We start from the raw sequence: 23459 nt of genomic DNA, 5'->3' as shown, positions 1-23459 counted from the left end.
TTCCATATATATCTTTCGCCCGATATGCACTTATATGGACCCAGAAGACAGAGTTTTATCCCGATTAGCTTGAAATTTTGCACAAGGAGCACAATTGGTAGTATAGTAATGTGTGCCAAATTTTATTGAAATCGGTTCAGATTTAGATATAGCTTCCATATATATTTTTCGCCCGATATGGACTTATATGGCCCAGAAGCCTGAGTTTTGGCCCAATTTGGTTGAAATTTTGCACAGGGAGTAGATTTAGCATTCTAGATATGCGTGCCAAATTTGGTTGAAATCGGTTAAGATTTAGATATAGCTCCCATATATATGTTTTTCTGATTTCGACAAAAATGGTCAAAATACCAACATTTTCCTTGTAAAATCGCCACTGCTTAGTCGAAAAGTTGTAAGACTCACTCTAATTTTCCTAAACTTGTAATACATATATATCGAGTGATAAATCATAAATAAACTTTTGCGAAGTTTCCTTAAAATTGCTTCAGATTTAAATGTTTCCCATATTTTTTTTACTAAAATTGTGTTCCACCCTAGTGCATTAGCCAACATAAATTTTGAGTCTATAGATTTTGTAAAAGTCTATCAAATTCTGTCCAAATCAAGTGATATTTAAATGTATGTATTTGGGGCGAACCTTTATATAGCACCCAACACATTTGACGGATGTGATATGGTATCGAAAATTTAGATCTACAAAGTGGTGCAGGGTATAATATAGTCGGCACCGCCCGACTTTAGACTTTCTTATTTTTACTAAAATTGTGTTCCACCCTAGTGCATTAGCCAACATAAATTTTGAGTCTATAGATTTTGTAAAAGTCTATCAAATTCTGTCCAAATCAAGTGATATTTAAATGTATGTATTTGGGGCGAACCTTTATATAGCACCCAACACATTTGACGGATGTGATATGGTATCGAAAATTTAGATCTACAAAGTGGTGCAGGGTATAATATAGTCGGCACCGCCCGACTTTAGACTTTCTTATTTTTACTAAAATTGTGTTCCACCCTAGTGCATTAGCCAACATAAATTTTGAGTCTATAGATTTTGTAAAAGTCTATCAAATTCTGTCCAAATCAAGTGATATTTAAATGTATGTATTTGGGGCGAACCTTTATATAGCACCCAACACATTTGACGGATGTGATATGGTATCGAAAATTTAGATCTACAAAGTGGTGCAGGGTATAATATAGTCGGCACCGCCCGACTTTAGACTTTCTTACTTGTATTTATATAGAAAATGTTGTCAAAATTTTATTTCTGTAGAAAATATTCTTAAATTTATAGAAAATGTTGTCAATATTTTATTTCTATAGAAAAATTTGTCAAAAATTTATTTCTATAGAAAATTTTGTCAAAAATTTATTTCTATAGAAAATTTTGTTAAAATTTTACTTCTTTAGCTATTTTATCAAAATTTTATTTCTATAGACAATTTTGTCAAAGATTTATTTCTATAGAAAATTTTGTAAAATTTTATTTCTATAGAAAATTTTGTAAAATTTTATTTCTATAGAAACTTTCGTTAAATTTTATTTCTATAGAAAATTTTATTTCTAAGAAAATATTGTCCTGATTTTATTTCCATAGAAAATTTTGTCCGAATTCTATTTCTATAGAAAATTTGGTCAACATTTTATTTCTATAGAAAATTAAGTCAAAATTTTATCTTTTACAGAATATTTTGTCAAAATTTTATTTCTATAGAAAATTTTGTCAAAAGTTTACTTCTATAGAAAATTTTGTCAAGATATTATTTCTATGGAATATTTTGTCAAAAGTTTATTTCTATAGAAAATTTTGTCAAACTTTTATTTATATAGAAAATTTTTTCAAAATGTTATTTGTATAGAAAATTACGTCAAAATTTTATTTCTGTAGAAAGTTTTGTCAAAATTTTATTTCTATAGAAAATTTTGTCAAAATTGATTTTTTATAGAAAATTTTATTTCTAAGAAGATATTTTCCTGATTTTATTTCTATAGAAACTTTTGGCCATATTTTATTTCTATAGAAAATTAAGTCAAAATTTTATCTTTTACAGAAAATTTTGTCAAATTTTATTTCTATAGAAAATTTTATCAAAATCTTTATTATATAGAAAAGTTTGTCAAAATTTTATTTCTATAGAAAATTTTGTCAAAAATGTATTTCTATAGAAAATGTTGTCAAAATGTTATTTCTATGGAATATTTTGTCAAAAGTTTATTCCTATAGGAAATTTTGTCAAACTTTTATTTATATAGAAAATTTTTTCAAAATGTTATTTCTATAGAAAATTAAGTCAAAATATTATTTCTATAGAAAATTTTGTCAAAATTTTATTTCTATAAAAAATTATGTCAAAATTATATTTATATAGAAAATTTTGTCAAAATTTTATTTCTGTAGAAAATTTTGTCAAAATTTCATTTCTATACAAAATTTTGTAAATATTTTATTCCTATAGAAAATTTTGTCAAAATATTATCAAAATTTTATTTCTATAGAAAATTTTGTCAAAATTTTATTTCTATAGAAAATTTTGTCAAAATTTTATTTCTATAGAAAATTTTGTCAAAATTTTATTTCTAAAGAAAATTTTGTCAAAATTTTATTTCTATAGAAAATTTTATTTCCAAGAAGATATTGTCCTGATTTTATTTCTATAGAAAATTTTGTTCGAATTTTATTTCTATAGAAAATTTGCTCAACATTTTATTTCTATAGAAAATTAAGTCAAAATTTTATCTTTTAAAGAAAGTTTTGTCAAAATTTTATTTCTATAGAAAATTTTGTCAAAATTTTATTTCTATAAATAATTATGTAAAAATTTTATTTATATAGAAAATTTTGTCAAAATTTTATTTCTGAATACCATAATATTTTAAATCGTGACCATAGTAGTTTCATTCAAACAAAATTATTTTTATCAATATAATAACATTTTAGATGAGGACAATTATATTTTTCTTAGAACCATGTTCACTAAGCCAACATGGTTGCAAGTTAAAATGTTACATGATCGCCGCAAAAATTGCTCCAATCATATTATTTTGCTCTTCGAATATGATTGAGACAATCATGTTTCTTCTCTGCGTGTAATAGAGGGAAATAAATGCTACACCGATAGATCAGTAGAAAATTTTTTTCTATAGAAAATTTTGTCAAAATTTATTTTTTATAGAAAATTTTATTTCCTGATTTTATTTCTATAGAAAATTTTGTCCGAAAATTTGGTCAACATTTTATTTCTACAGAAAATTTTATCTTTCACAGAAAAATTTGTCAAAATTTTATTTCTATAGAAAATTTTGTCAAAATTTTTATTTCTATCGAAAATGTTGTCAAAATTTTATTTCTATAGAAAATTTTGTCAAAAATTTATTTCTATAGAAAAATTTGTCAAAATTTTATTTCTAAGGAATATTTTGTCAAATAGTTTATTTCTATAGAAAATTTTGTCAAACTTTTATTTCAATAGAAAATTTTTTCAAAATTTTATTTCGTGTTTTCTTTTTTATTGTGGGTTTGTACTTCAATCATATTTGTTGTTTTGATCTCAGCTTTAAAACCATTGTATTGACTAAACTACAAGAGTAGCTTAACCAACAGAGGAAAATAATGTTTGTCAAATTTAGATGGGCAAAGCCCTATAGACTGCAAAAAAATGTTATTTCTATAAAAAATTATATCAAAATTGTATTTATATAGAAAATTTTGTCAAAATTTTATTTTTGTAGAAAATTTTGTCAAAATTTTATTTCTATACAAAATTTTGTCAATGTTTTATTCCTGTAGAAAATTTTGTCAAACTTTTATTTCTATACAAAATTTTGTCAATATTTTATTTCTGTAGAAAATTTTATCTTTTATAGAAAACTTTGTCAAAAATTTATGTTTTAATTGAAAATTTTATCAAAATTGTATTTCTATAGAAAAGTTTGTCAAAATTTTATTTCTATAGAAATTTAATAAAAAATATTGTATTTTTCCTTGATGTATCTTTATTTTTTCCCAAAGAGTAGATTTTGTTCAGTGTATTCGATTTTTTAACAAAGAAAAAAACTGACACGAAATTTCCATTAGAAATGAAACAATCAGTTCATATGCCCGAATAGTTGGAGAATTTATATATTTATAAAATGATAATATATATGTATTTGTATATATAAATATACGTTCATGTCTTTTGTTATAAAATGAGCCCGCCAAGGTCAGTAATGAAATTAATTTATTAATGCCGAAAATTAGCAACAGCTACCTAGCAGAGTAGAAGATAGCGATTATTTTTTTTTTTTTTTTCAGAAATAGATTACTTTCATTATCAATGCCAAGACCGGCTGGCCGGCCGGCCGGCTGGTCGATACTGGTACTAAAGGCAAAAGGAGAAATGTTGACTCAACAACAATGATCGCCAAACACCGATGAATTTACCGAATGGGAATCCACAGTCACGGGTCTATGCCGTTGATCGTTCACTTTCTTTTATCAGCCTAAAGAATTTCTTTTAGGGCGTACAGTTGTTGATGTTATAGGAGAGGAATTATGTATGTGCGAATGTTGTGCAAATGCTTTATCATTTCGTTTTTTGAAATGATGATACCACCTACCATCTATTTATTATCTGCAGTACGAAAGACAACCGCAGTAATTGTTAAAAGCGTTCCTCATGCCAAGGAATGAGCCTACTTTCCCTTCGCCTTCTGTTCCAGGGATTTTTGTATTAAGAATCGTAATCAGCAAAGTGTTCTATGCAAAAAAAAACTATAATGTGCGTCACACTGCGTGTATTTACTTTGGAAAATCACGTATAAATACAAATACATCTACTTATCGATACCTCGTGGAAACACAACCCTGTCGCATAACGATAGGCGAAATGTTTAGTATTCCCTACACTAAATTCTTCTAGATATTCCACAACTAAAATTATAGAAAAACAAGTAAGTAAATTAGATAGTCGGGTGGGGCCGACTATAACATACCCTAAACCAACCCTACAGAATTAGTAAACATAAGCATTTTTGCGGTGTCATTGGTATAGGTTTGGAAGATAAAGATCATTCGCATAATTAAGAACATTAACCCCCCATTTTCATGAAGCTCCGTTAGTGCGACGTTAGTTAACGAACTTTTAAACCGTATTATGGACATAGCTGCCATCTAGCGTATATATATACTCCATATGCCAGTTAGGATTCTAACTATCAAAAAATTTTCAGTTAAAGTTAACCGGAGAGCCACCGTGGTGCAATGGTTAGCATGCCCGCCTTGCACACAAGATCGTGGGTTCGATACCTGCTTCGACCGAACACCAAAAAGTTTTTCAGCGGTGGATTATCCCACCTCAGTAATGCTGGTGACATTTCTGAGGGTTTCAAAGCTTCTCTAAGTGGTTTCACTCCAATGTGGAACGCCGTTCGGACTCGGCTATAAAAAGGAGGTCCCTTGTCATTGAGCTTAACATGGAATCGGGCAGCACTCAGTGATAAGAGAGAAGTTCACCAATGTGGTATCACAATGGACTGAATAGTCTAAGTGAGTCTGATACATCGGGCTGCCACCTAACCTAACCGGAGAAGATATTTGGAATTTACTTTCTGTTAACTGGCAGTTAAAGCCTAACAGAGCTACATGAAAATGGCCGTAAGGGGTATATGTTTAGGAAGTTTTATCACAATTTGAACAGAAATGTCTCATATTAGGAGCTATAGTTTAGATGATGAAATCATTTTTGATTGATACCACAGAAAGTTACCTTGTGCTAAATTTGAGTAAGATCGGTTAATAAATTAGGTCACTATGGTCCAAAAATAAGGTTATAAGGGGAAATCTGCAACTACATATATATGGGAGATATATCTGAACCGATTTCGCTGAAATTTTTCAGGTTTAGTTGATACCATAGACTGTTACTTTGTACTAAATTTGAGTAAGATCGATGATTTTTTGGGCATATAGTAAATACTATAGAATATTAGATTTGCCCAACTTTGAGTAAGATCAATTGATATATAGGGGACTTATGGGCACTTTTGTGAAAATCGGCCGATATATACAGTGCTGTTCAAAACATTTGCAACTAGCCCTACCATGAACTTGATATATGTATATCTTCCACAATAATATTTTTATTGTTTAGCTTCCACTTAAAAAATAATCTTTATGGAATGCACCCAGAGAAGGAATATGATCGTTTCAAACATGTTTTAAGAGCAAAATGTGCGGTAAACATGTATCATTTTTATAGCAACCATGTTATTTTCTCAGAAATTATGTATCTGATTTCGGCAATCATGTAGATTTTGGCGAGAAAACAAGTTTTTTGCGACAAACATGTTCCATGTTCTCCGTCTAAAAATAACATTTTGCTCTTGAAACATGTTTGGGGTGATCATATTCCTTCTCTGCGTGTGGGCTGTTATAAAATATTGATATTTCCCGAAAGTTGAAGAATCGTATGATTAGACCTGTTCAAAACATTTGCAACTACCTTGCACCCTGTAATATTTTCTTCTTTAGGAACATTATTTTTTATATTTTTTACCTGATATATTTATAAGAACCTATAAGAAGATCGACCAAACGTACAAATTTGCACTGTGGGAATATCGTTAAGTTCATTGCCTAATTTGGCCATAAACTGATCGCCATAGGCATTTATGCTCCAATTTTAGAATAATTCGATAAAATGGCCAGTAATAAATATAATAAACATATTAAATAGCAAAATATTGATGATTTTAAAGTTGGGGTATCAGAAAAATTAATTTCGGAAGAGTACATGCCTACAAGTCAACTGCGTCTCGAGTTATAAACAGAGGATGCACCAAAACTTTGCACTGAGGTAAAAGAAACCCTAAGACACATCAGAAGAGGATCATATAATTAAATGAACTATGCAAAAATTCACTCAAATATCATTTAAAAGAGTCGAAAATTTTATTAAACTGGATTTATCAATGATAGCGATCAGATGTAGAGCTTCAGAAGTGGGAGTGCGATTATACAAAAATGTCAAAAACCATTTATTTCCAAGAAAAATACGTTAAAGCGCTTTCAATATTCACAAAAATATCTTAAATGGAGGAGCAGTGGAAATGTGTTATATTTTCCTACGACTCAAAGTTTAACTTTCATGGATCGGATGGTAGAAATTTAGTACGAAGGCTGAAAGGAAACTCCAATCTAATCCAAGAAATACAAACGGTTCCGTCAATAATGGTGGGGGCAAAATTATGGTCTGGGGTGTTTTGTAGAGTCGAGTGATGATATTGCCATAAGCATTCCGGGAAATGCCGTCTGCATGGATTATTCAGCGCGATCATGACCTCCAGCACACGTGTAAGGTAGTAAAATAATGGATTTCCGATAAAAAAAAATTGAGGATGCTTGAGTATTGATGTCCACCATTTCAACAGCCGTTGCACTGAATTTGCATCACTTCTTAAGGTGTGATGCGAATCCAGTGATTTGGATGTGAATAAAGAAATTTTGTGATATTTTGACGAATACATAATTTTTGAAAATTTTTATTATTTTTAATGCATTATAACGCTTGTCTGGAACATTTGACTTTAAATATTTCCAAAAATGCGCAATTTTTCTAGAAAAGATTTAGAATTATTTTCGTAAAAATTTAAATAATTTGCACTATTTTATTAATTTTTAATCTGTTTTTAACCCATTTGAAACAAACGGTTAAGATTTAGATATAGCTCTCATATATATCTTTCGCCCGATATTCCGTAATATGACCACATAACAGGTTGGCTGATGAGTCCCCGGTCTAACAAAGAAACACACATTTTTCCCTTCCTTTTGAGGTCTGAGAACAAGAAAAAGTCCCTGGGGGCCAGATCTGGAGAATACGGTGGGTGGGGAAGCAATTCGAAGCCCAATTCATGAATTTTTGCCATCGTTCTCAATGACTTGTGGCACGGTGCGTTGTCTTGGTAGAACAACACTTTTTTCTTCTTCATATGGGGCCGTTTTGCCGCGATTTCGACCTTCAAAAAGCCATATAATAGTCACTGTTGATGGTTTTTCCCTTCTCAAGGGAATCGATAAAAATTATTCCATGCGCATCCCAAAAAACAGAGGTCATTACTTTGCCAGCGGATTTTTGACTCTATCCACCAAATTTGGTTCAAATCGGTATATATATATATATATATATATATATATATATATATATATATATATAGAAATATATATTTATTTATATAAATTATTCCATGCGCATCCCAAAAAACAGAGGTCATTACTTTGCCAGCGGATTTTTGAGTCTATCCACCAAATTTGGTTCAAATCGGTTCAGATTTCTATATATATATATATATATATATATATATATATATATATATATATATATATATATATATATATATATATATAAAATTGCCAAAATACCAACATTTTCCTTATAAAATCGCCACTGCCAAGTCGAAAACTTGTAAAACTGACTCAAATTTTCATTTATTTCTAACACATATCTATCATAAATACATGTTTGCGTAGTTGCCTCAAAGTTGGTTCAGATTAAAATGTTTCCCATTTCTTTTTACTAGCATAGTGTATCATCCCAGGGCATTAGCCGATTTAAATGTTAAGTCTATAGATTATAAATTTTGTTCAGATGGTGTCAGATTTAAATCTATATATTTGGGACAAAAACCTTTATATATACATTGTTAAAAAAAATATGTTTTTCATATGTTCCAATATAAACAAAATGTGTTTCGGGCACAATATATTTAAGTGCAAACATGTAATGTTCCTAAACTAACACTAAATGTTTGGGACAAATATGTTAATATGTTAGAATATATTATGCTTGGGGCATGAATGTTTCATAAAAATAATATTTGTGAATGTAAACATATAAAAATTTACAAATTTCGAGTAAACATATATATGTTGTGATATTTAATTCAGAGAGCGACAGAGAGAGAGAGAGTATAGAGAAAGAAATGGAATGAGTATTCGGAGTAAAGAGAATAGACATTCGAAAACAAGAGAATAGACATTTGAAAAAAAAAAACACACAGCATGTGTTTTCGCCTTGAGAGCAGCATTTTGCGTATGTGTGGACATGTGTTTTGTTTATGAGTGTCAAAATTTTTTTCAGAACCATTTTCCAAATATCTTGATACGGTTTTTGGTAAATAATCCTACCATGGTGTTATATATCCAATATGAGCTAAATATGTTTTCTGGTTTAGCTGTGCCGACGGATTCTTTTTTGAATTCTGTCAAATATTTGCCCAGTGTGACAATAGCATATGTCAAAATATTCAGACAAAGGAAATTCAAAAAAAGGTGGAAAATATAAAAAATTACAAAGATATCTTCATGAAAATAACGAAAGGGCACTATACTCTTTTTAGAGTTGGGACAGTAAAATGAAAAAAGGAGGAAATAGTGAAAAATTAAACAGTACAATATATAAAAACAAAGTTTAGTTCCTCTTTATTAATAAGTAGTCAAAGAGGAGTTGACGGACACCTTCAAATATAAAAGCGGGCATTAAGTTCGAGTTTTGCAGCCAAAACAATTGAAAAAGTTTATTTTCTTTAAAATGAATTATTAAAGAAAAGTAAAAGGCAAAACCCGGTCATTTTAGAGCGATAATGCCAATTTAATACCGGCCTTTAAGGTAAAATTAAATTAAGCACAAAACACGATAAGTTTTAAGTGCATTTACGCCTAAATAAATGTATGTGTATATTATAAAATTATTCATGTATGTTTATACTCGACTCCACGTTCTTCCTTTGTTAGAGTTTTTGAATTCCTTCCAAAATTTCAAACTTTTATACCAGTTTTTTGTTACAAAATTGTTATTTTTGCAATAAAAAAATAATATTTTATCCAAAAGCACAGTCCATTCCAAGCACTGTTTCTGACTGTAAATCTTTAATAACCCACATTTCGAAGATTCATTATAAAAATTTAATATAGTAAAAAAAAATGGTGTTCGGTCGGAGCAGGGATTGAACCCACGACCCTTTGCATGCAAGGCAGACATGCTAACCACTGCTCCACGTGGCCAACAAATGTATGTTTCTGTTAAATAATGTTATGTTTGCATTGGCTCGTGGGCGCTGCAAACTATGCTATATAAATGTAACTAATGGCGATATTTGTTTACTGGAGACTATAACAACTACGTAGCGCAATGGGTAGTGTGTTCTCCGTCCAGGCGAAAGGTAAAATTTAAAAAATTTATAAAATTGAATAATTTCTTCGACATTATTTGTATTACAGAAAAAGGTGCCAAGAACTAAAAAATTTCGTGGAAGTGAAAATTTTGTGAGGGAATGAGCACAATCTTCTTTGAGGAAAATTCTTCCAAGCATATAATATTTTTGGGCTCAAAATGCTTCAAAACATATAATATGTTCACATAAAACAAACATATTAATGTTTCGGCAGTAACCAATATGTGCTTCCTGCAAAATTTGTTTGGAACATATGTTAGAGAAGCGGTTTTTTGAGGGTGTAGCATCCAACACATTTGATGGATTTTATATAGTATCGAAAATGTGGATTTACAAAGTGGTGCAGGCCCCGCCCGATTTTAGACTTTCCTTACTAGCTAAATATATGTGACACTTAATATTAGTTGCAAATGTTTTGAACAAGTGAAAACTCTAATTTTTCAAATCATTTTATAAATTATCAAAAAGTCTTTGTCATTAGTTCCCTTATTCCTTTAAATCTTTAAAATTGACTTAATGGCAAAAAAAGGCCATGTACCGAATTTTATCAAAATCAGTTAATAATTGCGACCGGAATCCTACGAACAACAAATACATGGACAGACGGACGGACGGACACCAAGGGCTAGATCGACTCAGGAGGTGATTCTGAGTCGATCAGTATATATTTTATGTTTTTTTTTATGGTCAAAAATCAATATTTCTAGTAGACACATTTTCTGGCAGATCTAAGTTATTATACCCTGACCACTATGTGGTTTTTGCTCTTCCAAGGGGCTCCGGAGGTCAAATTTGGGGATCGGTTTATATGGGGCCTATATATAAATATGGACCGATTTCGACCAATTTTTGCATGGGTGTTTGAGGCCATATATTAACACCACGTACCAAATTTCAACTGAATCAGATGAATTTTGGTCTTCCAAGAGGCTCCGGAGGTCAAATCTGGACCTATATGCATGGTCATAAGAGACTAATATACTAACACCATGTACCAAATTTCAGCCGGATCGGATAAAATTTGCTTCTCTTAGAGGCTCCGCAAGCCAAATATGGGGATCGGTTTATATGGGGGATATATGAAATTATGGACCGATGTGGACCAATTTTTGCATGGTTGTTAGAAACCATATACTAACACTATGTACCAAGTTTCAGCCGGATCGGATAAAATTAGCTTCTCTTAGAGGATCCCCAAGCCAAATTTGGGGGTCCGTTTATATGAGGGCTATACGTAAAAGTGGACCTATATGGCCTTTTTGCAATACCATCCGACCTACATCAATAGCAACTACTTGTGCCAAGTTTCAAGTCGATAGCTTGTTTCGTTCGGAAGTTAGCGTGATTTCAACAGACGGACGGACGGACATGCTCAGATCGACTCAGAATTTCACCACGACCCAGAATATATATGTTATACTTTATGGGGTCTTAGAGCAATATTTCGATGTGTTACAAACGGAGTGACAAAGTTAATATACTCCCATCCTATGGTGGGGGGTATAAAAACGACTTAACCTTTATATTTCAAATTGCATGCAAATTGAATGCGGCTTCCATGACCTCATGAATTTAAATCGGGAGATCAGTCTATAGGGGTCTATATCGAAACTTGAACCGATATATACCAAATTTTGCGTATCTCTTTATTGGTCGAAAATACCTCTAGATTTCAAATTTCAAGCAAATGGTACAAAAATTGCGGCTATCATGCCCTCAAGCAGACAAAACGTGGACCGATATAGCCCAAACTTGACCTGTCTACATACGAGTTTGTGCAAAATTTCAACACGATAACTTCATTATTGAAATCTGTATCGTGAATACAAATGACAGACGGACATCGTTAGGTCGGCTTAGAATTTCACCTTTCACTTTTTACAGTCGGAAATGGATATTTTGATGTGTTACAAACGGAATGACACACCAATTGTACACGCACCACCATTCTGAGGTGGTGGGTATAATTATTAACTTTTCGTTTCTTTGTGAAATTGACAATTTTATTTTGTAAAGACTAAAATTCACTATCTTGCCAGGAAAACAATAACAACTACTTTGTTAGATTTTCTAGTTGCTATTCACTTCATTTTCGTGGTTACTTTTTTGTAAATAATTAAAATACAGATACAAAACATATTCCTAAATATTAACTTTTAACAAAATGTAGACCGCACGTATCAATTGACTACAATTATCTGCTGTAAAATTAATTTGTATTTCAATAAAGTAACTGTGAAAATTTCAAAGCAAAAACCAAATATAGCACTTGCCTTTAGGCAATAATATGGCAACACTGCAACTGATACATCGATATATGCAATAGTTTGAAGATTTTGTTTACAAAACAAATAGTTGGCTAATTTTCTCACTCACAAATCATTCATTCATTTGGCACTTCCTATTGCCATTATATTGGCGGAAGGGTACGGGATTTGCAAAGAAAACAGACCGACCTTGCCTATGCAAAAGAATGTTGATGGTAAACATACATATACTGAAATCTAAATAATAATAGACCAATACAATATAAACATATGTAGTATATGCAATAAAATACATACATATATTTTATTTAAAAATAAAGAAAAACAAAACAAAAAAGTCTATTTTGCATTAACCATTTCAACGAGAAGGATTTCGTCATCCATGATGGTGCAATATGGTCAAATCAATCACCGTATCTTGGGAAGAAAAAGGTTTAATGGATTTGAAAATCTCCACAGAATACCAACCACACTGAAAAAAAATGTAGTGAGGCCAAAGATTTCATGTCCTGAATGCGTTTGTACAGTCTTTTTTCCAATTTTCCAAAAGACTATAAACTTTTCTATAAAGTCGTTTTGTCCTTTTACCTCACCTTCTAATAAATGCTCTAGAAATGAAAATGTATTTATGAACCAAAATTTATTCTAAAAACTAATAAATAAAATTTGGTTATCAATCAATATGAAGGTTAACCGTCGATCGATCAATATGAAGGTTAGCCATTTTCGTCATTTCCATATCAATGGGATACACTGTCAAAATCAGTAATGTACGCAGATAAAGGGGCAACGTTTAAATTGAATTCCTCCGAAATTATTTCACAGTAAAGGTCAGTATTAAATTGGCAGTATCTAACTAAATTGACCCGTTTTCACGTTTACTTTTCTTTAATAGTTCATTTCAGCGAAAATACAAATTTTCAGTTTTTCCATTGGATAATTCTCTTAACAGAAACAGATCTTAACCAAGAAGAATAAAATGTAAAATATTTTACAGCTACAAACACCTATCCTCAATTTGAAAAAAATCTCTACTGACGGAAAAATTTCGTCAAAATTTTATTCCTATAAAAAAAATTTTGTCAAAATTTTATTTCAATGGAAAATTTTGTCAAAAGTTTATTTCTATAGAAAATTTTGTCAAAATTATATTTCTATAGAAAATGTATGTCAAAATTTTTTTTCTATAGAAAATTTTAATATTTTCTTTAATATAAGTAAAATATTTTACAGCAACAAACAACTATCCTCAATTTGAAAAAAATCTCTACTGACGGAAAATTTTGTCAAAATTATATTTCTATAAAAAATTTCGTCAAAATTTTATTCCTATAAAAAAATTTTGTCAAAATTTTATTTCAATGGAAAATTTTGTCAAAAGTTTATTTCTATAGAAAATTTTGTCAAAATTATATTTCTATAGAAAATGTATGTCTATAGAAAATTTTGTCAAAATTATATTTCTATAGAAAATGTATGTCAAAATTTTTTTCTATAGAAAATTTTAATATTTTCTTTAATATAAGTAAAATATTTTACAGCAACAAACAGCTATCCTCAATTTGAAAAAAATCTCTTCTGACGGAAAATTTTGTCAAAATTATATTTCTATAAAAAATTTCGTCGAAATTTTATTCCTATAAAAAATTTTGTCAAAATTTTATTTCAATGGAAAATTTTGTCAAAAGTTTATTTCTATAGAAAATTTTGTCAAAATTATATTTCTATAGAAAATTCTGTTAACAATTTATTCCTATAAAAAAATTTGTCAAAATTTTATTTCTATGGAAAATTTTGTCAAAAGTTTATTTCTATAGAAAATTTTATTTCTATAGATAAATCTGTCAAAATTTTATTTGATAGTTTTGCTGCAAGTAGAGGATGCTGATGAGGAATGTGGTAATTCCGAAACGTGCGTCCATCCAACCATCTTGCAGTCTATAGGGCTTTGCCCAAATAAATTTGACAAACATTATTTTCCTCTGTTGATTAAGCTACTCTTGTAGTTTAGTCAACACAATGGCTTTAAAGCTGAGATCAAAACAACAAATATGATTGAAGTACAAACCCACAATTAAAAACAAAACACGAATGAAGTAAGAGGAAGCACGCTCAAAATAAACCCAGCCAACTGCACTCAAATCGATGATTTGATGGTGGCAAAGGAAAAGAGAAATATTTGTATGAATTTATTTCGGCATAAGCCGGCTATCATAAACCTTTTTTCGGAAGGTTCAAGTGTGGTTCACCATGGTTTTAGTGAACTGCCTGAATTTATTCTGATAATTGGTTGATAGTTTTGCTGCAAGTAGAGGATGCTGATGAGGAATGTAGTAATTCCGAAACGTGCGTCCATCTAGCCATATTGCAGTCTAAGGGCTTTGCCCAAATAAATTTGACAAACATTCTTTTCCTCTGTTGGTTAAGCTACTCTTTTAGATTAGTCAACACAATGGTTTTAAAGCTGAGATCAAAACAACAAATATAAAATTTTATTTCCCTAGAAAATTCATGTCAACATATTATTTCTATAGAAAATTTTGTCAAAATTTTATTTCTATAAAAATTTTTATCAAAATTTTATTTCTATAAAAAATGTTGTCAAAATTTTATTTCTATAGAAAATTTTGTCAAAATTGTATTTCCATAGAACATTTATGTCAAAATTTTATTTCTATAGAAAATTTTGTCAAAATGTGGTGCAATGGTTAACATGCCCGCTTTGCATACACAAGGTCGTGGGTTCGATTCCTGCTTCGACCGAACACCAAAAAGTTTTTCAGCGGTGGATTATCCCACCTCAGTAATGCTGGTGACATTTCTGAGGTTTTCAAAGCTTCCCTGTGTGGTTTCACTGCAATGTGGAACGCCGTTCGGACTCGGCTATTGCGCTTAACATGGAATCGGGAGACACTCAGTGATAAGAGAGAAGTTCACCAATGTGGTATCACAATGGACTGAATAGTCTAAGTGAGCCTGATACATCGGGCTGCCACCTAACCTAACCTAACCTAACCTATTTATATAGAAAATTTTGTCAAAAGTTTATTTCTATAGAAAATTTTGTCAAAATTATATTTCTATAGAAAATTTTGTTAAAATTTTATTCCTATAAAAAAATGTCAAAATTTTCTATAGAAAATTTTGTCAAAAGTTTATTTCTATAGAAAATTTAGTGAAAATTTTATTTCTATAGATAATTCTGTTAAAATTTTATTTCTATAGAAAATTTTGTCAAAATTTTGTTTATTTATGTCAAAATTTTATTTCTATAGAAATTTTGTCAAAATTTTATTTCTATAGAAAATTTTGTCAAAATTTTATTTCTATAAAAATTTTAATGAAAATTTATTTCTATAAAAATTTTAATGAAAATTTATTTCTATAAAAAATGTTGTCAAAATTTTATTTCTATAGCAAATTGTGTCAAAATTGTATTTCCATAGAAAATTTATGTCAAAGTTTTATTTCTATAGATAATTTTGTCAAAATGTGGTGCAATGGTTAGCATGCCCGCCTTGCATACATAAGGTCGTTGGTTCGATTCCTGCTTCGACCGAACACCAAAAAGTTTTTCAGCGGTGGATTATCCCACTCAGTAATGCTGATGACATTTCTGATGGTTTCAAAGTTTATTTCTATAGAAAATTTAGTGAAAATTTTATTTCTATAGATAATTCTGTCAAAATTTTATTTCTATAGATAATTCTGTCAAAATTTTATTTCTATAAAATTTTTTATGAAAATTTTATTTCTATAAAAAATGTTGTCAAAATTTTATTTCTATAGAAAATTTTGTCAAAATTGTATTTCCATAGAAAATTTAGTGAAAATTTTATTTCTATAGATAATTTTGTCAAAATTTTATTTCTATTGAAAATTTTTTTCTACATTTTATTTCTATAAAAAATTTTGTCAAAATTTTATTTCCATAGAAAATTCATGTCAAAATTTTATTTCTATAGATAATTTTTTCTACATTTTATTTCCATAGAAAATTTTGTCAAAATTTTATTTCCATAGAAAATTTATGTCAAAATTTTATTTCTATAGAAACTTTTATCAAAATTTTATTTCTATAGAAAATTTTGTCAAAATTTTATTTCTATAAAAATTTTTATGAAAATTTTATTTCTATAGAAAATTTTGTCAAGATGTTATTTCTATAAAAAATGTTGTCAAAATTTTATTTCTATAAAAAAATTTTCAAAATTTTATTTCTTTAAAAAATGTTGTCAAAATTTTATTTCTTTAAAAAATGTTGTCAAAATTTTATTTCTATAGCAAATTGTGTCAAAATTGTATTTCCATAGAAAATTTATGTCAAAATTTTATTTCTATAGATAATTTTGTCAAAATGTGGTGCAATGGTTAGCATGCCCGCCTTGCATACATAAGGTCGTTGGTTCGATTCCTGCTTCGACCGAACACCAAAAAGTTTTTCAGCGGTGGATTATCCCACTCAGTAATGCTGATGACATTTCTGATGGTTTCAAAGTTTATTTCTATAGAAAATTTAGTGAAAATTTTATTTCTATAGATAATTCTGTCAAAATTTTATTTCTATAAAATTTTTTATGAAAATTTTATTTCTATAAAAAATGTTGTCAAAATTTTATTTCTATAGAAAATTTTGTCAAAATTGTATTTCCATAGAAAATTTAGTGAAAATTTTATTTCTATAGATAATTTTGTCAAAATTTTATTTCTATTGAAAATTTTTTCTACATTTTATTTCTATAAAAAATTTTGTCAAAATTTTATTTCCATAGAAAATTCATGTCAAAATTTTATTTCTATAGATCATTTTTTCTACATTTTATTTCCATAGAAAATTTTGTCAAAATTTTATTTCCATAGAAAATTTATGTCAAAATTTTATTTCTATAGAAACTTTTATCAAAATTTTATTTCTATAGAACATTTTGTCAAAATTTTATTTCTATAAAAATTTTTATGAAAATTTTATTTCTATAGAAAATTTTGTCAAGATGTTATTTCTTTAAAAAATGTTGTCAAAATTTTATTTCTTTAAAAAATGTTGTTAAAATTTTATTTCTATAGAAAATTTTGTCAAATTAGAACTTTTGATTTAATCTTGCATTCCGAAATGCTATCTCCCTACCGTACTAATCGTGTTAGCCTGAGGGTCTCGCATAGCTTTCGACGAATGCATAGTTGCAAAAATGTCTAATAGACTACAAAGTACTTCGGTTCATGTCACACAAATATTGAGTAAACAATTTGAATACACCTTCCAATATCAGATGTTCTGTTTTTGTTTTTCTTCTTTCTATTTATGTGCGATCGTACCAACCTGAAACACGTGACATTGTGATTGATCTGATAACGAGTGATTAAAAAAATCAATTCGTGTGCATTGTGCGGCCTTCAAACATTTGGCACCCCAAATGAGGAAAAACAAGTAGAGGAATTGTAACGAATTAATAAAAAAAATTTCATTGCTTTCATATTGGAATATTTTCAACGGAAATTGAAAACAACCAGCCGTAGCGGAAAAAGTTGAATTAGCAATTCTATGGAAAAGATAAGGAGAAAATATTTTCCATAGACTATGTAACAAGAGAAGGAGTCAAAACAAAGCGAAATATACAAATGCTTAAACTATAACCAAATCAAACAAACGAACCGATTAAATTTAATTTAATTCAATTTAATTACATGGATTACAAGTTAATGGCATATTTTGTTAGAATCCAATTCTGCCGTATTTTCGAGGGTACAGGTCCCAAAATTACTGAGGTAATACCTCAAAAGGACAGAGAAATATAAATATACTTCGGAGGCGGCGCAAGGATCCATTTTTGCAACTGGCTTATGGAACATAAGCTACGACGAGATTACAAAGCAGCAGTAATAAGCCCCAGTGACAACGATGGTGTTCGACGAAAACTACGACAATTAATGCTCAGAACTCAAACACCCTCATGGACTAAGCCTAGCAGCTCGGAAAACCGAAGTGCTACTGCCTTCCAGAAGGTATATATAAACTGAGATAGCCTTTAAAGTTTCAACATTATATTATAGTCCAATCAATGAACAAATTACCTGGATGTAAAATTGGACCCAAATGTATTTAAATTGACTATCCAGCTTAGTTGATTAAGGACAAATATTAGAAAGACAACACAAGACAAACGACGAATGTTGATGGAGACGAGCAAATTTTGACAAAATTTTCTATAGAAATAAAATTTTAACAAAATTTTCTATAGAAATAAAGTGTTGACAAAAATTTTCTACAGAAATAAAATTTTGACAAAATTTTCTATAGAAATAAAATTTTGACAAAATTTTCTATATAAATAAAATTTTGACAAAATTTTCTATATAAATAAAATTTTGACAAAATTTTCTATAGAAATAAAATTTTGACAAAATTTTCTATAGAAATAAAATTTTGACAAAATTTTCTATTCAAATAAAATTGTAACAAAATTTTCTATAGAAATAAAATTTTGACAAAATTTTCAATAGACATAAAATTTTGACAAAATTTTCTATAGAAATTAAATTTTGACAAAATTTTCTATAGAAATAAAATTTTGACAAAATTTTCTATAGAAATAAAATTTTGACAAAATATTCTATAAAAAAAAATGTTGGCAAAATTTTCTATTCAAATAAATATGTAACAAAATTTTCTGTAGTAATAAAATTTTGAAAAAAAATTCGATAGAAATAAAATTTTGACAAAATTTTCAATAGAAATAAAATGTTGACAAAATTTTCTATAGAAATAAAATGTTGACAAAATTTTCTATAGAAATAAAATTTTGAAAAACAAAATTCTATAGAAATAAAATTTTATAAAAATTTTCTATAGAAACAAAATTTTGAGAACATTTTCTATAGAATTAAAATTCTGTCAAATTTTTCTATAGAAATTAAATTTTAACAAAATTTTAACAACTAAAATTTTGTCGATTTTTTGTATAGAATTAAAATTTTGACAAAATTTTCTATAGAAGTAAAATTTGACAAAACTTTCTATAGAATTAAAATTTTGTCAAAATTTTCTATGGAAATACATTTTATACAAAAATTTGATGCAAAGCTTCAAATTTTTTTTTTTTAATTTGGTAGATTTTTGGTAATATTTTCTTCAAATTTTGGTAGTTTATTTTATTTTCTATAGAATTAAAATTTTGTCAAAATTTTCTATGGAAATACATTTTATACAAAAATTTGATGCAAAGCTTCAATTTTTTCGAGTGGCAACCGTAATTAATGGCCAATTTTATATTCTATATTTTCGAAATGGCAACAATAAGTGAATGGAAGATATAGCTTACAAATATTTTTGTAGTTTGAAAAATGTTTTTTTCTTCTTATTTTGTGTCGAGTCTTAATGATCACCAACATCATTCACATGATGGTGGTTCGATCAAAAGCTCTTGATCGATTGCTGTCACAAATAAAATGCGGTCGGTCATTGGACTTGTCTCTGAGCCTTGGTTAAGGAGGTGTGTCAGAACAGGTTTTACAAGTGAGCTGGCTCCAAAGCTGTTATTATTTTGCGAAAACTTCTCGAACGAAAACTGGCCATAAAAAGTTGTTGTTATTGTTATTGTTATTCGCTTAAAAATAATTTTCATAATTATACTGTATGGAAAACCAATGCAAAAAAATACTCTTGTTGTTTTTTTTTTTTTGCAACAAACAGTTTGCTTGAAATAAAAGTTAAGCATCTAATAAAATTGTGTATTGTCTGCATATAGGTTAATATTGTAATTTTTGTTTTTGTTTTCGTAACTGAAATAAGGTGATCAGACTAAGAGGCAATCAGACTGAGAAGCAGTACGTTATAAATACAGTCTTGTATAAAAAATATCCAGACATCAACCCTTGGCGACTTGGCGACAGTCTCACATATAATCGTTAGCTAAGGTATATTGACGGACTATGCAGTCCTTTGTTTTACCTCGAACCTAGATTGTCTGCTCCATTGCACCACCGACAGTGTTTGCCAAAAGAACGTCTATCAAATATTTTTAGACTTTTCATGGCCAAAGACGAAAGACGTTCATAAAACAGTGAACACCCGTGGACGAAACCGTAAACATTCCTCTTCGATTTTTCGTGAACGTTTCCGCTTCATTTTGTTAACGTCCGTTCACGATTTTTTGAACGTACTTTTTTCTACTAGTGTATGGTGAATTCAACCGAAGCCGTTGTTCACTCCAAGACGAATTTCGTGAATGACATCGAAAATCAGTTGTTCTTCTGGAAACCATTGATGCTGTGTGTCAACTGATATTACATGTTACCTATCGTGAGATTGAGACAACCTTAGATATTAGTGGGTCAAAAATTTATTTTTATAGAAAATTTTGTCAAAATTTTATTTTTATAGAAAATTTTGTCAAAATTTTATTTTTATAGAAAATTTTGTCAAAATTTTATTTTTATAAAAAATTTTACCAATATTTTATTTCTATAGAAAATTTTGTCCAAATTTTATTTTTATAGAAAATTTTTTCAAAATTTTATTTTTATAGAAAATTTTGTCAAAATTTTGTTTCTTTAGAAAATTTATGAAGTACCTCTTAGTTGGAGAAGAAAATATTATATTTAGCGAGGCAAGTAAATATATTGCCCAACTACGCTACATCACACCGGGCAAATACCCATGGCAATTCCTGATGGAATTTGCTTAATATAACAACACGCTCTAAATTGTTCATATTCCTTGGACCTTTCTTCATTAAATTGAGTTTATTTATAATTAACAATTTAAGTATTGCATGCGAGTTCTGCGACCTTTACGTATTATATAAGTCCAACGGAGAAAAATACGACGTAGTTTGTAAACAGAAAGAAAACGTCATTGAAGGCAATACAATATCATCACCATTCAAGTTCAGACAGACAAAAAAAGTTTGACGACTTTCCTTTTTTCGTTTCCTTTGTCCATAAAACAAAATTAAATAACAAAAATATGCAATAAATTGACCTCTTCAAAATCTTCCCAAAAATTGTGATGACCAACGAGGAAAAGAATAATTTAATTCACAGACATGTCTGCACTTTGTTGATATATGTATGTGAACTGGTCGATTTATGTTCATATTCATACCTGTATATGTATTTACGTGATTTTTAAGAATGTTAATCAAGGGTGTTGTCATTCTGCCATGGGGCCTTTGTTTGCAGATATTATTGTGCTCACATCTAAAAAATATTTTGGAAACGAATAAAATCGCACAAGGTCAGGTGTATGATACGATCTACTGACATCTTGTAACAGATTGATCATAGGAAGTATTGTCTATCGTGGCTATAGCCATTCTTCTGTCACTATACTGATACCACTACGAAAAACCACCACGGAGCCACCGTGGTGCAATGGTTAGCATGCCCGCCTTGCATACGCAAGGTCGTGGGTTCGATCCCTGCTTCGACCGAACACCAAAAAGTTTTTCAGCGGTGCATTATCCTACCTCAGTAATGCTGGTGACATTTCTGAGGGTTTCAAAGCTTCTCTAAGTGGTTTCACAGCAATGTGGAACCCCGTTCGGACTCGGCTATAAAAAAAGGTCCCTTGTCATTGAGCTTAACATGGAATCGGACAGCACTCAGTGATAAGAGAGAAGTTCACCAATGTGGTATCACAATGGACTGAAAAGTCTAAGTAAGCCTGATACATCGGGCTGCCACCTAACCTAACCTAACCTTTGACTCATTCCGGCATTTAGCTTGCTTCATCTTAATTGCATCCTCACCATTGTAGTCTTGGGCCGCCCCACCCAAACCGCAGACCGAATCAACGAAGCCAAGTCAGGTGACGGACGCACCGAGCCGAATTTGATGAATCGACGAATCGAGCCGAACCAACTAAACCAACGAATCAATTCAAACAACTGAGTTAGAGCGACGAACCGAATCAACAAACCCGATATCTCATTTCCCGAAATCCGATCTTCAAACATTTCCTCCCCAGTAAAGCGGAACCAGATCGTCAACGAACGAACTGTCGACGAATTCAAATACTTTTCAATCAGTCCAAGGCGAAAGTTGCTCGACAATCAGCATATTTTGCATGATAATTACAACCAATATATAAATAAACAAAAAATAAAACCTGGACTGTTATTTTGTAAACAAGATTGGATCGTATGTTTTAATTTAATGATCGTGGCTCCACTCCACTTTTTCGGCTCGGAATCACAGATCTACCTCAGCCGATGAAAAAACCACGTTACAATGGTGTTAGTTCTTGTCATTTCAACAATTGTCGCACGCCTGTATTTGAACCGTTGACGTTGCACCATGCAGAATTACTAAAATTTAAACAATTTACTCATATTTCATGTATTATAAATGTATTGTAGTTGCTATAATAAAATGTTAAGCCATCCATAGTAGTATTACCAAAAACTACTAACAATATTCCCAATACGCATCTTTACTATGGTGAGAATATCTTGAGTGTGCAGACCATTAAGGCCTCTTTAATTACAACATCGAGAACATTCCACCATACAGCCACATACAGACATTCCCTAATACCCAAGTTAATGGAAAGGAAAAAACAAATTAAGAAGAGACCACGAGAAAAATAACAACGATATACACTCTACACTACTAACAGCAAAAACAATAATAACGACTATCGTACGATATCGAAAACTTAGCGACTTGCAACAACAAATCAAGAGAAAACAAACGTACTTCGTCGATCTTTGCGAATGGAAATAAAAAAACAATTACATACATACATACCCACATAAAGAAATTCATACATATGCTCACTTTGCGATATACGCAAAAACCCAACATGACATACCCCCATACATATATACATACATAAATGTTTTTTTTTTTTTTTATACACACCCATGCAATGTTTGACGGATATATTTGCCTGTTGGGGGCAAACATGAGGTACATACCCCCTTTTTGTATACCAACACACATACGTCCTTCTTGTATATATGAATTTACCTAATG

General features: G+C 29.8%; 1 long non-coding RNA gene across 2 annotated transcripts in view; it reads right to left on the bottom strand.

The window, feature by feature from the left end:
* The window catches only part of LOC142229808 (uncharacterized), a 47562-nt gene that overhangs the window by 18495 nt on the left and 5608 nt on the right, over positions 1–23459 (bottom strand). The window lies entirely within an intron of this gene.

This window comes from Haematobia irritans, chromosome 3, assembly GCF_050003625.1.
Source record: "Haematobia irritans isolate KBUSLIRL chromosome 3, ASM5000362v1, whole genome shotgun sequence".
In the NCBI taxonomy this organism is placed as follows: domain Eukaryota; kingdom Metazoa; phylum Arthropoda; class Insecta; order Diptera; family Muscidae; genus Haematobia; species Haematobia irritans.
This window is presented reverse-complemented; position numbering and strand designations above follow the sequence as displayed.